Raw genomic sequence first — 11,058 nt, 5'->3', positions numbered from 1 at the left:
AAATAACAAGGTAAGCATGAAGTGGCAAAGGAGCAGTAGATAAATGAAATGAGTTAGGGAGATGTATATGTTGGATTGTGTTGGAGTTGAAAAGCTGAGATGAGAAATCACATTCCAAAATATGTTAGAAATGGAAAGCTTGTTAATTAGGAAAAACAATTATCATGCCATGAGTGAAATTAATTTAAAGAAGTAGTGAAAAGGGGAAGTGGGAAGTTAGAAAGTTAAAAATGGGTAAAATTGAAAAAGAGGTTAGAAAACGAAAATCAGTGAATTAGTAAAAAGGAAGTCAGAGTAAGTGGTATGATGATTGGTTCCTAAGTAACAAGAATTTCACAAATTTAAGCAACAATTAACTCATATTCAAGCAGGGATAATAGGGTATTGATGATGATTCATATATATATGGAAGGAGTGAAAAGCAGAATCTAATCATCAATAATGCGATTTATTAACCAGGAAATCAAAAGGGATAAAAATGCTGGCCCGTGCATCCAAGAATGGGTTTGGTTGATTAATTGGAAATTGAAAATGCCAAAACCAAGTCTTGAATGTAAAAAGGAGACAATTTGCAGAAAATTGGGCAGCATTCCGGCTAAAATCGGATGTTCCCAGAAAACAAATAGCAAGAATAAGTTCATATGAATTGAAATAAGGCTGCACAAATAGCAAAAATAAGAAAGAGCAGTGGAACAGCAACATGCAACATGTAAAAGCAACATATGAACAGGATCAACATCATAGCCATAATAAATTGCAGAATCGATAAACAGATAACAGGAATGGTGCAATTATCAGACCTAAATCCACTATCCAGATCCTAGCTAACTAACCACCTAGAATCCACTACAAACATGCATCTCTATCTATCCTAAGATGAACAAATTCTGAAAATTGTGCAGCGAACTAGGAATGAAAGGAAATCGGTGTATGGCGGAACCTGGTATGCGAAGAACAAGGGATAGGATAGAGGGAGGGCAGTGGTGGCACCGGGAGGGAGACACGGTGGTGCTGAGGTGGCGCAATGGCCGTCGAAGGTTGGCCACGGTGAGGTAGCAGTGGCGGAGGAAGGCGAGAGTGTTGGGAATTGATGGGGGGTTCGGGGTGGTGGCCGGCGGAGGGTGCAACGCCGGTCGGAGGCGTGCGGCGGTGGTGCAGTGGCAGAGGAGAGTGAGAAAGAGGGGAATGGAAGAAGGAGGAGAGGGGAGGGCTGGGTATCGTGGTCGGGTTGGGTGGTGGTGGATTGGTGGCGGTGCGGTGGTGGGGGAGAGTGAGAGAGGGGTGGTTGAGAGAGAGTTGCAGAGGTTGTGGGGAGAGGAGGTGAGGGTTTAGGTACGCGACGTGGAGAGGGTTCACGTGACATAGGGTTAGTGATCGTGAATCCACACTAACGCGTGGATGATGCGATCGCGTGAGTAGGGTGAAATAGGGTTGACGTGGATGCGTGGTTAACGCAATCGCGTGGTTTGGGTGTAAGATAGGTGATGCACGCTGGAATTTGTGCTAGACGCACGATTCCAGCGTCGTTTTAGCGCAACTCTCTATTTGATATAGGGGGTCATAATATCCGCGTGACGCGATCGCGTCACTCACGCTTTCGCGTGGGATGGGTGTTGTGTAAGTGACGCGTTCGCGTCAGAAACGCGCACACGTGGGTTGTTTTGTGCTAAACGCACACTAGCCAGACGATTCCAGCCCAACTTTCTGGGCGTTGGATCTTTACGTCGATATCCAGATCACGCATTCGCGTGAGTGACGCGGACGCGTGGGAGGTATTTTCCGCAAATGACGCGATCGCGTGGAACAATTTTGAGCCAAAGGCATACCTCCAACCTTGCTTCAGCATAACTCTCTATTCGCTTTCCTTTTCTTTTACTGCACTTGTGACGCAGATGCGTCAGCGACGCTGTCGCGTCGCGTGCTCTCTCCTTTTTTTTTATAATGCAGTATGCAGAATGCAATGCGTAATATGAATTCTATGCATGATTCCAGGTTCAATAAAAATTCAAAAACAGACAAAACAAACTAGAATTAAAACTGAAAAAGGAACGATCATACCATGGTGGGTTGTCTCCCACCCAGCACTTTTAGTTAAAGTCCTTAAGTTGGACATTTGATGAGCTTCCTGTCATGGTGGCTGATGCTTGTACTGATCTAGGAATCTCCATCAATATTTGGAATTCCAACAGCCTCCAGGGTCCCAAACGAGGCATGTAAAGCCCTTAGGTGAGTTCAAACAGGCTTCAAGGCTCCCGGGGTGTTGAATGTCAGAACAGACTCCAGGATCCTAAACTTTTCTTCTACACCCGTCTTTGTCTTGATCTACATTTTTCCAGCCAGGTGGTGAGTAGTATGAATTCTCACTGCAGTGACCAAACAGCTTCCGAGATCCTTTCAATTGAGCTTGACACCAATTCTTGCACCTCAAATTGAAGTGTGAAACCTCAGTGAATCTTGCATGCCGGCTCTGAGTGCGAGTCATTTCCCATTTGCTTTTAAAGCCGCAAAGAGCTCTAAGCTGGCCATCTGTCTCAAGTAAACCATATTCAAATGGAAAAGTAAAGATGAAAGTCAAGGATTTTACCCACTTGAAGTTCGTATTGGGTGGTAATGGCCGTGGGATAGGTGTTTCCGGTGGTTCTGCAAGACTTACTCCCTTGTGGTCTTCAGTGAAATCCTCCACTTCTTGGCAATTTTCTTCCAATTCAACCATGTCTTGATCAAGGTAACCGATATCTTCTTCATCACTCGAGTCATAATTGGGAGGTTGAGAAAATTTGACCTCTGCATCATCTTCGTATTCACTTGGGGAAGATTCTTCTGTCTTAAAGAGTTCACTTGCAGATGTAAGAGCATTACTAGGAGAACTTGAGTGGTGACTATCATCATCAAGAAAACTTGAGTTTTGGGTCATTCTATCCAGTTCCTCATAAGATACCTGCCTTGGGGGTTGTGCACTATCCTCCTTAGCATTAATCGTAACGTCTTCGACGGAATTCTCCACAACTCTGGATTCATGCGGAGGTTTAGCATCTCCTAAATCTTCAACCAATTCATCTTCTTCTACAATGACATCGTCCTCCACTTGTTCCAGTACGAAGTTATGCTCTATGCTGTCCACTAGAGCTTCTCGTGCCTTCTTCACGATACATTCTTCATTAGATTCTCCACATGATGCCATGGGAGTCTGTTGAGTGTCCGAACGTCTGGAAGATAATTGATTTATTGCTTGCTCCAATTGATGAAGGGTTGCATTAAATTGGTTTACTGATTCTTCGAAGTGAACCTGTGATTCTTGGCTTGATGCATATGGACATGGTGTGTAGGAGAGTGGTGGTTCTTGGGAGTAATTGGATTGGCGTTGGGGCGGATAAGGGTCATATGGTGGCGAATGGTGAAAAGAAGCTTGTGAGTATGGTGGGTTGAGGTTGTGTTGAAAGGATGGTCTATGAGCATAGGGTGGGGCTTGTTGGTAGCTACAAGGCGGTCCACCATATCTATCAGCTTGGTATGCATTGTAGCGTGGTCTCTGTCCATGATATCTAGGAGGGTGTTATTGCCTAAAGGGTTGATCAGATCCTCTTGGCTCCATCCATCTTTGATTGCTTAGACCGTCATGCATAGTCCTGTTATGGCTTCCATTCCTTTCAACAAAATTAGAACCAAACTCAAAGCGAGAGGGGTGAAAATTCATAGTAGTTATCAGAAATAAGAAGGGAAAACAAGAGTAAATAAACAAGTAAAAGAAAAATATTTACAATAACCAATAATAAGGCACACGTTTGCAATTCCCCGGCAACGGCGCCATTTTGACGTTAGGATTTTTGCTAGTAAGGAATTTTATAAAAATATAGTCGCGTTGTGAGTATAGATTCTAAACCAAAAGAAAATCCCTTCGTACAAACATTTTGGTTGTCACAAGTAACAAAGCCCTAAATAAATTGATAACCGAAGTATTTAAACCTCGGGTCGTCTTCTCAAGGAATTGCAGGGAGGTATGTTCTTATTATTGGTTATGAAGATTGTAAATCAGGGTTTTAAAGATGAGGAACAAGTAATTTAAATGGCAGGTAAAATAAATAAATAACTATAAAATAAACTTTTGGCAAGGTATAAGAAATTGGAGGTCCTATCCTAGTTATCCTTATCAATGATGATGAAAATTGAATCTTAATTCCACTTAGTTAACCTTTGCTAGTGCAAGGGAAGGTCAAGTGACTAATTAGTTTGATCTTCAAATCCTAGTTAATTCCTAGAAAAAGATTGGGATTATAGAAGTTCAAGCTAATTAGCAAAGATAGCGATTATCGATCACGTTAAGTCTAATAACTCCTGAGTTACTGATTTCTTAACCAAGGCGAAAAGTAGAAAAGTAAATCTACTGGAATAAAAATGTCTTCGGATTGGGAACAATAGTAACATAAATAAAAGAGAGTAATAATAAACTGAAATACCTCAAAATCATGAATTGATAAAGATATCAAATGTAACATGGGCAGTTATAGCCAAATAAAGAAGTTGAGTTGAACATAGAAATTCATAAACTAAATTGAGAAAACAAATAAAAGGAACATTGAACCTGTAATTGAAGAAGATGAAAATATTCCTATTTTCTAAAAATCCTAATCCTAATATCTAAGAGAGAGGAGAGAACCTCCCTCAATAAAAACTACATCTAAACTATGAAAAGTGCTTCTTGAAATTCGCTCTCCGATTGTTCACTTCATTCCTCCACTTTACAGCCCTTGGTCTGTGTTATCTGGGCTTGGATCTAGGCCAAAAAGAGCCCATAAACTTCTGGGAATGAGATCTGTAATTTCTGGTGCGTGGCCTCTGTCACGCGTCCGCGTGGGTCACGCGGTCGCGTCATTTGGAGTTTTCCTTGTCACACGGTCGCTTCAGTCATGCGTCCGCATCATATGCGTTTCACTTATGGCGAGCAATCGCGTCAATCACGTGGTCGCGTCACTGCCATTTTGCGCTGGCATGCGGCCACGTCGTCCATGCGTTCGCGTCGTTGCCAGTTTCTTCAAAAACTCTATTTTGCGCTTTCCTTCCATTTTTGTATGTCTCCTTTCCATCCTTTAAATCATTCCTTCCTTAGAAGATCTGAAAATACTTAACACACAAGTCACGGCATCGAATGGCAATAAAAGGTAATTAAAATTAATATTTTTAAAGCCTAGGAAACATGTTTTTCACATACATCACATAATAAGGAAGGGAAAGTAAAACCATGCAATTTCACATGAAATAAGTGGGTGGAGGATTGAATAATTCGCTTAAATTCAGCACAAAATATATCATAAAATATGGGTTTATCCCGTACGCACAGGAGGAGCTCCGTTCGTATCACTCAAGCAAGCAAGACCATTCATATCACTCAATCAAGGCCACAAGAATCATCTAGATTTAATTTTGATTTGATTGTAATTTGTGTTTAATTTGATTTCAATTTGTAATTTAGGAAAGCCTATATAAAGGCATCAGTTTCATTGAGAAAGGAGAGCTTGGAGCAGGAGGCTCTCATAGGAGTAGAGACTAGAGGATTAGAGACTCCAGAGCTCTTTTGGAGGATTAGAGACTCCAGAGAGTTTAATGTAGAGTTTCTCTTTTGTACCCCTTTTACTTTCTGCACTTTCTTCTTTAAGTTTGTACTGAATTCAGTTTTACTTTTATGCAATTCCATTTTCTACACTTTTGTTTTTCTGCAATTCTACACTCTGTTCTAAATTCTATGCAAGTGTTCTTAGAGCAATGATCAATTGAACCCCACTTCATTAGGGGAGGAGCTCTATTATAATTCACATGATTGAGTAAACTTCTTCTTCTTCTCAATCTGCTTGGGTAGCTATAGGGTATCCTCTGTTTTGATTGAGATTCATTCACTCCGGAAGGGGGTTTGAATCTGTTGAATGCTTGTTGAGCCTCAGAAGGGGAATCATGAGCATTAGAATTGGGAATCTATCCTTCACAATCCTCTTGACCAACACTATTCGGGAGGAGTTAAGGTCCTAAAAATTAGTGTAGCTTATTGGTGGACAAAATTGTGATCATCAACAATGGCGCCAAAGACTTGGAGCTCTCAAACATGAATCATACTTTGTCACAACTTCGCACAATTAACCATCAAGTGCACTGGGTCGTCCAAGTAATACCTTACGTGAGTAAAGGTCGATCCTACGTAGATTGTCGGCTTGAAGCAAGCTATGGTCACCTTGTAAATCTCAGTCAGGCGAATTCAAATGAGTGATAGAGTTTTCATAATTAAAAAGATAAATAAAAAATAAAGTAAAGATAGACATACTTATGTAATTCACTGGTGAGAATTTCAGATAAGTGCATAGAGATGCTTTGTTCCTTTTGAATCTTTGCTTTCCTACTGCATTCATCCAATCCTTCATACTCCTTTCCATGGCAAGCTGTATGTTGGGTTTCACCGGTGTCAATGGCTACCTCCCGTCCTCTCAGTGAAAAAGGTCCTCTACGGTTTCCCACATGGCTAATCAGCTGTTGGTTCTCGATCGTGTAGGAATAGGATTTACTATCCTTTTGCGTCTGTTACTACGCCCTACAGTCGCGAGTTTGAAGCTCGTCACAGTCATCCCTTCCCAGATCCTACTCGAAATACCACAGACAAGGTTTAGACTTTCCGGATCTCAGGAATGGCCGCCAATAATTCTAGCTTATACCATGAAGACTCTGATCTCACGGAATGGAAGGCTCGGTTGTCAGGCGAGGCAACCATGCATCGTGGACCAGGAATCCAAGAGATACACACTCTAGCTTTCGCAGGTAGAACGGTAGTGTTTGTCAGGAACACGTTCATAAGTGAGAATGGTAATGAGTGTCACGGATCATCACATTCATCAGGTTGAAGTGAGAATGAATATCTTAGAATAAGAATAAGCATGAATTGAATAGAAGAACAATATTAGTTGCATTAATACTCGAGGAACAGCAGAGCTCCACACCTTAATCTATGGTGTGTAGAAACTCCACCGTTGAAAATACATAAGAACAAGGTCCAGGTATGGCTGTGAGGCCAGCCCCCAAAACGTGATCAAGAGATCAAAAGATGATAATACAATAGTAAAAGGTCCTATTTATAATGAAACTAGCTACTAGGGTTTACAAAAGTAGGTAAATGATGCAGAAATCCACTTCCGGGCCCACTTGGTGTATGCTTGGGCTGAGCGTAGAGCTTCACATGTGTAGAGGCTTTTCTTGGAGTTAAACGCCAGCTTTTATACTAGCTTGGGCGTTTAACTCCAACTTTTATGCCAGTCTGGCATTTTGACTTCAGAATAGGGCAGAGAAGGGGCATTTGAATGCTAGTTTGCGTCGTCAAAACGGAAGCAAAGTATGGACTATTATATATTTCTGGAAAGCCCTGGATGTCTACTTTCCAACGCAATTAAAAGCGTGCCATTTAGAGTTCCATAGCTCCAGAAAATTTACTTTGAGTGCAGGGAGGTCAGAATCCAACAGCATAAGTAGTCCTTTGTCAGCCTCTGAATAAGATTTTTGCTTAGGTCCCTGAATTTTAGCCAAAAAATACCTTGAATCACAGAAAGACACACAAACTCATAGTAAAGTCCAGAAATATGAATTTTGCATAAAAACTAATAAAAATATCCCAAAAAGTAGCTAGATCCTACTAAAAACTACCTAAAAACAATGCCAAAAGCGTATAAATTATCCGCTCATCACAACACCAAACTTAAATTGTTGCTTGTCCCCAAGAAACTAAAAACAAAATAGGATAAAAAGAAGAGAATATACAATGAATCCCACAATATCAATGAAACTTAGTCCTAATTAAATGAGGGGGGCTTGTAGCTTTTTGCTTCTGAACAGTTTTGGCATCTCACTTTCTCCTTTGAGATTTAGAATGATTGGCATCTATAGGAACTCAGAATTTTAGATAGTTATTGATTCTCCTAGTTCAGTGCATTGATTCTTGAACACAGCTATTTTATGAGTCTTGGCCGTGACCCTAAGCACTTTGTTTTCCAGTATTACCACCGGATACATAAATGCCACAGACACATAACTGGGTGAACCTTTTCAGATTGTGACTCAGCTTTGCTAAAGTCCACAGTTAGAGGTGTCCAGAGTTCTTAAGCACACTCTTTTGCCTTGGATCATGACTTTAACCACTCAGTCTCAAGTTTTTCACTTGGACCTGCATGCCAGAGGCATATGGTTAGGGACAGCTTGATTTAGCCCCTTAGGCCTGGATTTTATTCTCCGGGCCCTCCTATCCATTAATGCTCAAAGCCTTGGATCCTTTTTACCCTTGCCTTTTGGTTTAAAGGGCTATTGGCTTTTTTTGCTTTGCTTTTTCTTTTTCTCTCTCTTTTTTTTCGCCACTTTTCTTTTTTCTTTTTTTTTTCACTGCTTTTTCTTGGTTCAAGAACCAATTTCATGATTTTTCAGATTATCAATAACATTTCTCTTTGTTCATCATTCTTTCAAGAGCCAACAACTTTAACATTCATAAACAACAAGATAAAAAATATGCACTGTTCAAGCATTCATTCAGAGAACAAAAAGTATTGCCACCACATCAAAATAATTAAACTAGTTTCAAGATAAAATTTGAAATCCAAGTACTTCTTGTTCTTTTGTAATTAAGCACATTTTTCATTAAAGAGAGGTGAAGGATTCATGGAGTTATTCATAGCTTTAAGACATAGACACTAGACACTAATGATCATGTAGTGAAGACACAAACATAGACAGAACCTACAACATAAAAATCGAGAACAGAAAAATAAATAGACAAGGAGATTAAGGAATGAGTCCACCTTAGTGATGGTGGCATCTTCCTCTTGAAGAACCAATGGTGCTTTTGAGCTCCTTTATGTCTCTTCCTTGCCTCTGTTGCTTTATCCCTAGTGATTTTGGTGCTCCTATCCTTAGTTGCTCCCAATAGTTGTGTGGAGGAAAATGTATTCCCTGAGGTATCTCAAGGATTTCTTGATGAGGGAATTCCTCATGCTCTTGTTGAGGTCCATGAGTGGGCTCTATTGATGTGCAGTCAAATGCTCTACTACTGAGCTATGGACCCTTGAGAAGAATCTCTCCATCTCCCATGACTCGGAGGTGGAAGCTTTTGTCTTCACTTTCCTCTTTCTAGAGGTTTCTCCGGTCTTAGGTGCCATAAATGGTTATGGAAAAACAAAAAAGCAATGCTTTTACCACACTAAACTTAAAATATTTGCTTGTCCCCGAGCAAAAGGAGAAGGAAAGAAGTAGAAGAAGAAGAAAATGGAAGAGATGGAGGGTGTATAGGGTTTTTGGGGAGGAGTGTTGTAGAAAGGTGTGAAGAGGAGAGAGAGTGAGTTGAGGTTGGTGGGGATCCTGTGGGGTCCACAGATCCTGAGGGGTCAAGGAATTCTTCATCCCTACTCCAATGGGCGTTCACAACGCCTTGGAGTGCAATTCTGGTGTTTAAACGCCAGTCTGCTGCCTTGTTCTGGCATTTAAACGCCAACTTTCCTTCATGTTCTAGCGTCTGAACGCCAATTTGTTGCCCTATTTTGGCGTTTAAATGCCAGTCTGGTGCCCTATTCTGGCTTTTAAACGCCCAGAGAGGTGCCAGATTGGGCGTTTAAATGCCCATTTTGCTTCCCTTACAGGCGTTTAAACGCCAGTAAGTCCTTCCTCCAGGGTGTGCTGTTTTTGATGCTATTTTTGATTTTTTTATTTATTTTTGTAATTGTCTTTGTGACTTCACATGATCATCAACCTAAAAGAAAATAAAATAATATAGATTAAAATAAAATTGGGTTGCCTCCCAATAAGTGCTTCTTTAATGTCAATAACTTGACAGTGAGCTCTCATAGAGTCTCACAGATGATCAGAGTATGGTTGAGATCTCTCAACACCAAACTTAGAGTTTGAATGTAGGGGCTTTGTTTGACTCTGTATTGGGAGAAGCTCTTCATGCTTACTGATAAACCACTATTTTATGGTTTATATTGTGTTTAATTGAGTGGTTTTATCAAGCTTTTCACCCACTTATTCATATGATTAGCATGTATTTACAATTCCTTCCCAAATTGTTCTATGATTGAAAACTTGCTTCCTAAAGACCTTTTAGTTGTATATTTTTATTTTCCTTCGTACCATTCGATGCCGTGATCTGTGTGTTAAGTGTTTCAGGCTTCAAAGGGCAAGGATGGCGTAAGGAATGAAGATGAAGCGTGCAAAAATGGAAGGAACACAAGGAATTGAGGAGATGACCAGCAAGAAGTCACGTGGTCGCATGGCTCACGCGACCGCGCAAAATGAAAGAAATCAGAGTGACGCATTCGCGTGGCTGATGCAACCGCGCGGACAGGAAGCTGCACGAACGACACGAATGCGTGGACGACGCGCATGTGTGGTACGAAAAACGCTGAGTGACGCGATTGCATGGACGACGCAGCCACATGACGTGCACGATCTGCAGAATTACAGAAGTCACTGGCACAGATTTTCGGGCCACATTTCAACCCAGTTTTCGGCCCAGAAACACAGATTAAAGTTAGAGAACATGCAGAGACTCAAGAGATCACTTCAAATCATATCAGAATTCACTTTTCATAATTTAGATGTAGTTTTTAGAGAGAGAGGTTCTCTCCTCTCTCTTAGGATTAGGATTAGGATTTTTTATTAGGATTAGGAATATTTCTTCTTCATCTCAAGTTCAATGTTCTTTTTAGTTATTTTTCTCTTTTATTTTTTATGAACTTTTCATGTTAGGATTTTCTTAAATAATATAATTTGAGGTATTTCAGACTCATGATTGCTCTTCCTTATTTTTAATTTAGATTATTTACTATTGGCTTTGGTTGATTAATTGGTAACTCTTGAGTTATCAAACTCATCGTGATTGATAATTATTATTCTTGCTGATTAATTTAGATTCCTATAACTCTAGTCTTTCCTTAAGGAGTTGACTAGGACTTTAGGTATTAAATTAATTTGTCCACTTAACTGACCTTCATAGTTAGAGGTTGACTTAGTGGGAGCAACAGTATAATTCTCATCACCATTGATAATGAT

Source organism: Arachis duranensis, chromosome 1 (genome assembly GCF_000817695.3).
Source record: "Arachis duranensis cultivar V14167 chromosome 1, aradu.V14167.gnm2.J7QH, whole genome shotgun sequence".
NCBI lineage: Eukaryota > Viridiplantae > Streptophyta > Magnoliopsida > Fabales > Fabaceae > Arachis > Arachis duranensis.
Note: the sequence above shows the minus strand (reverse complement) of the source record.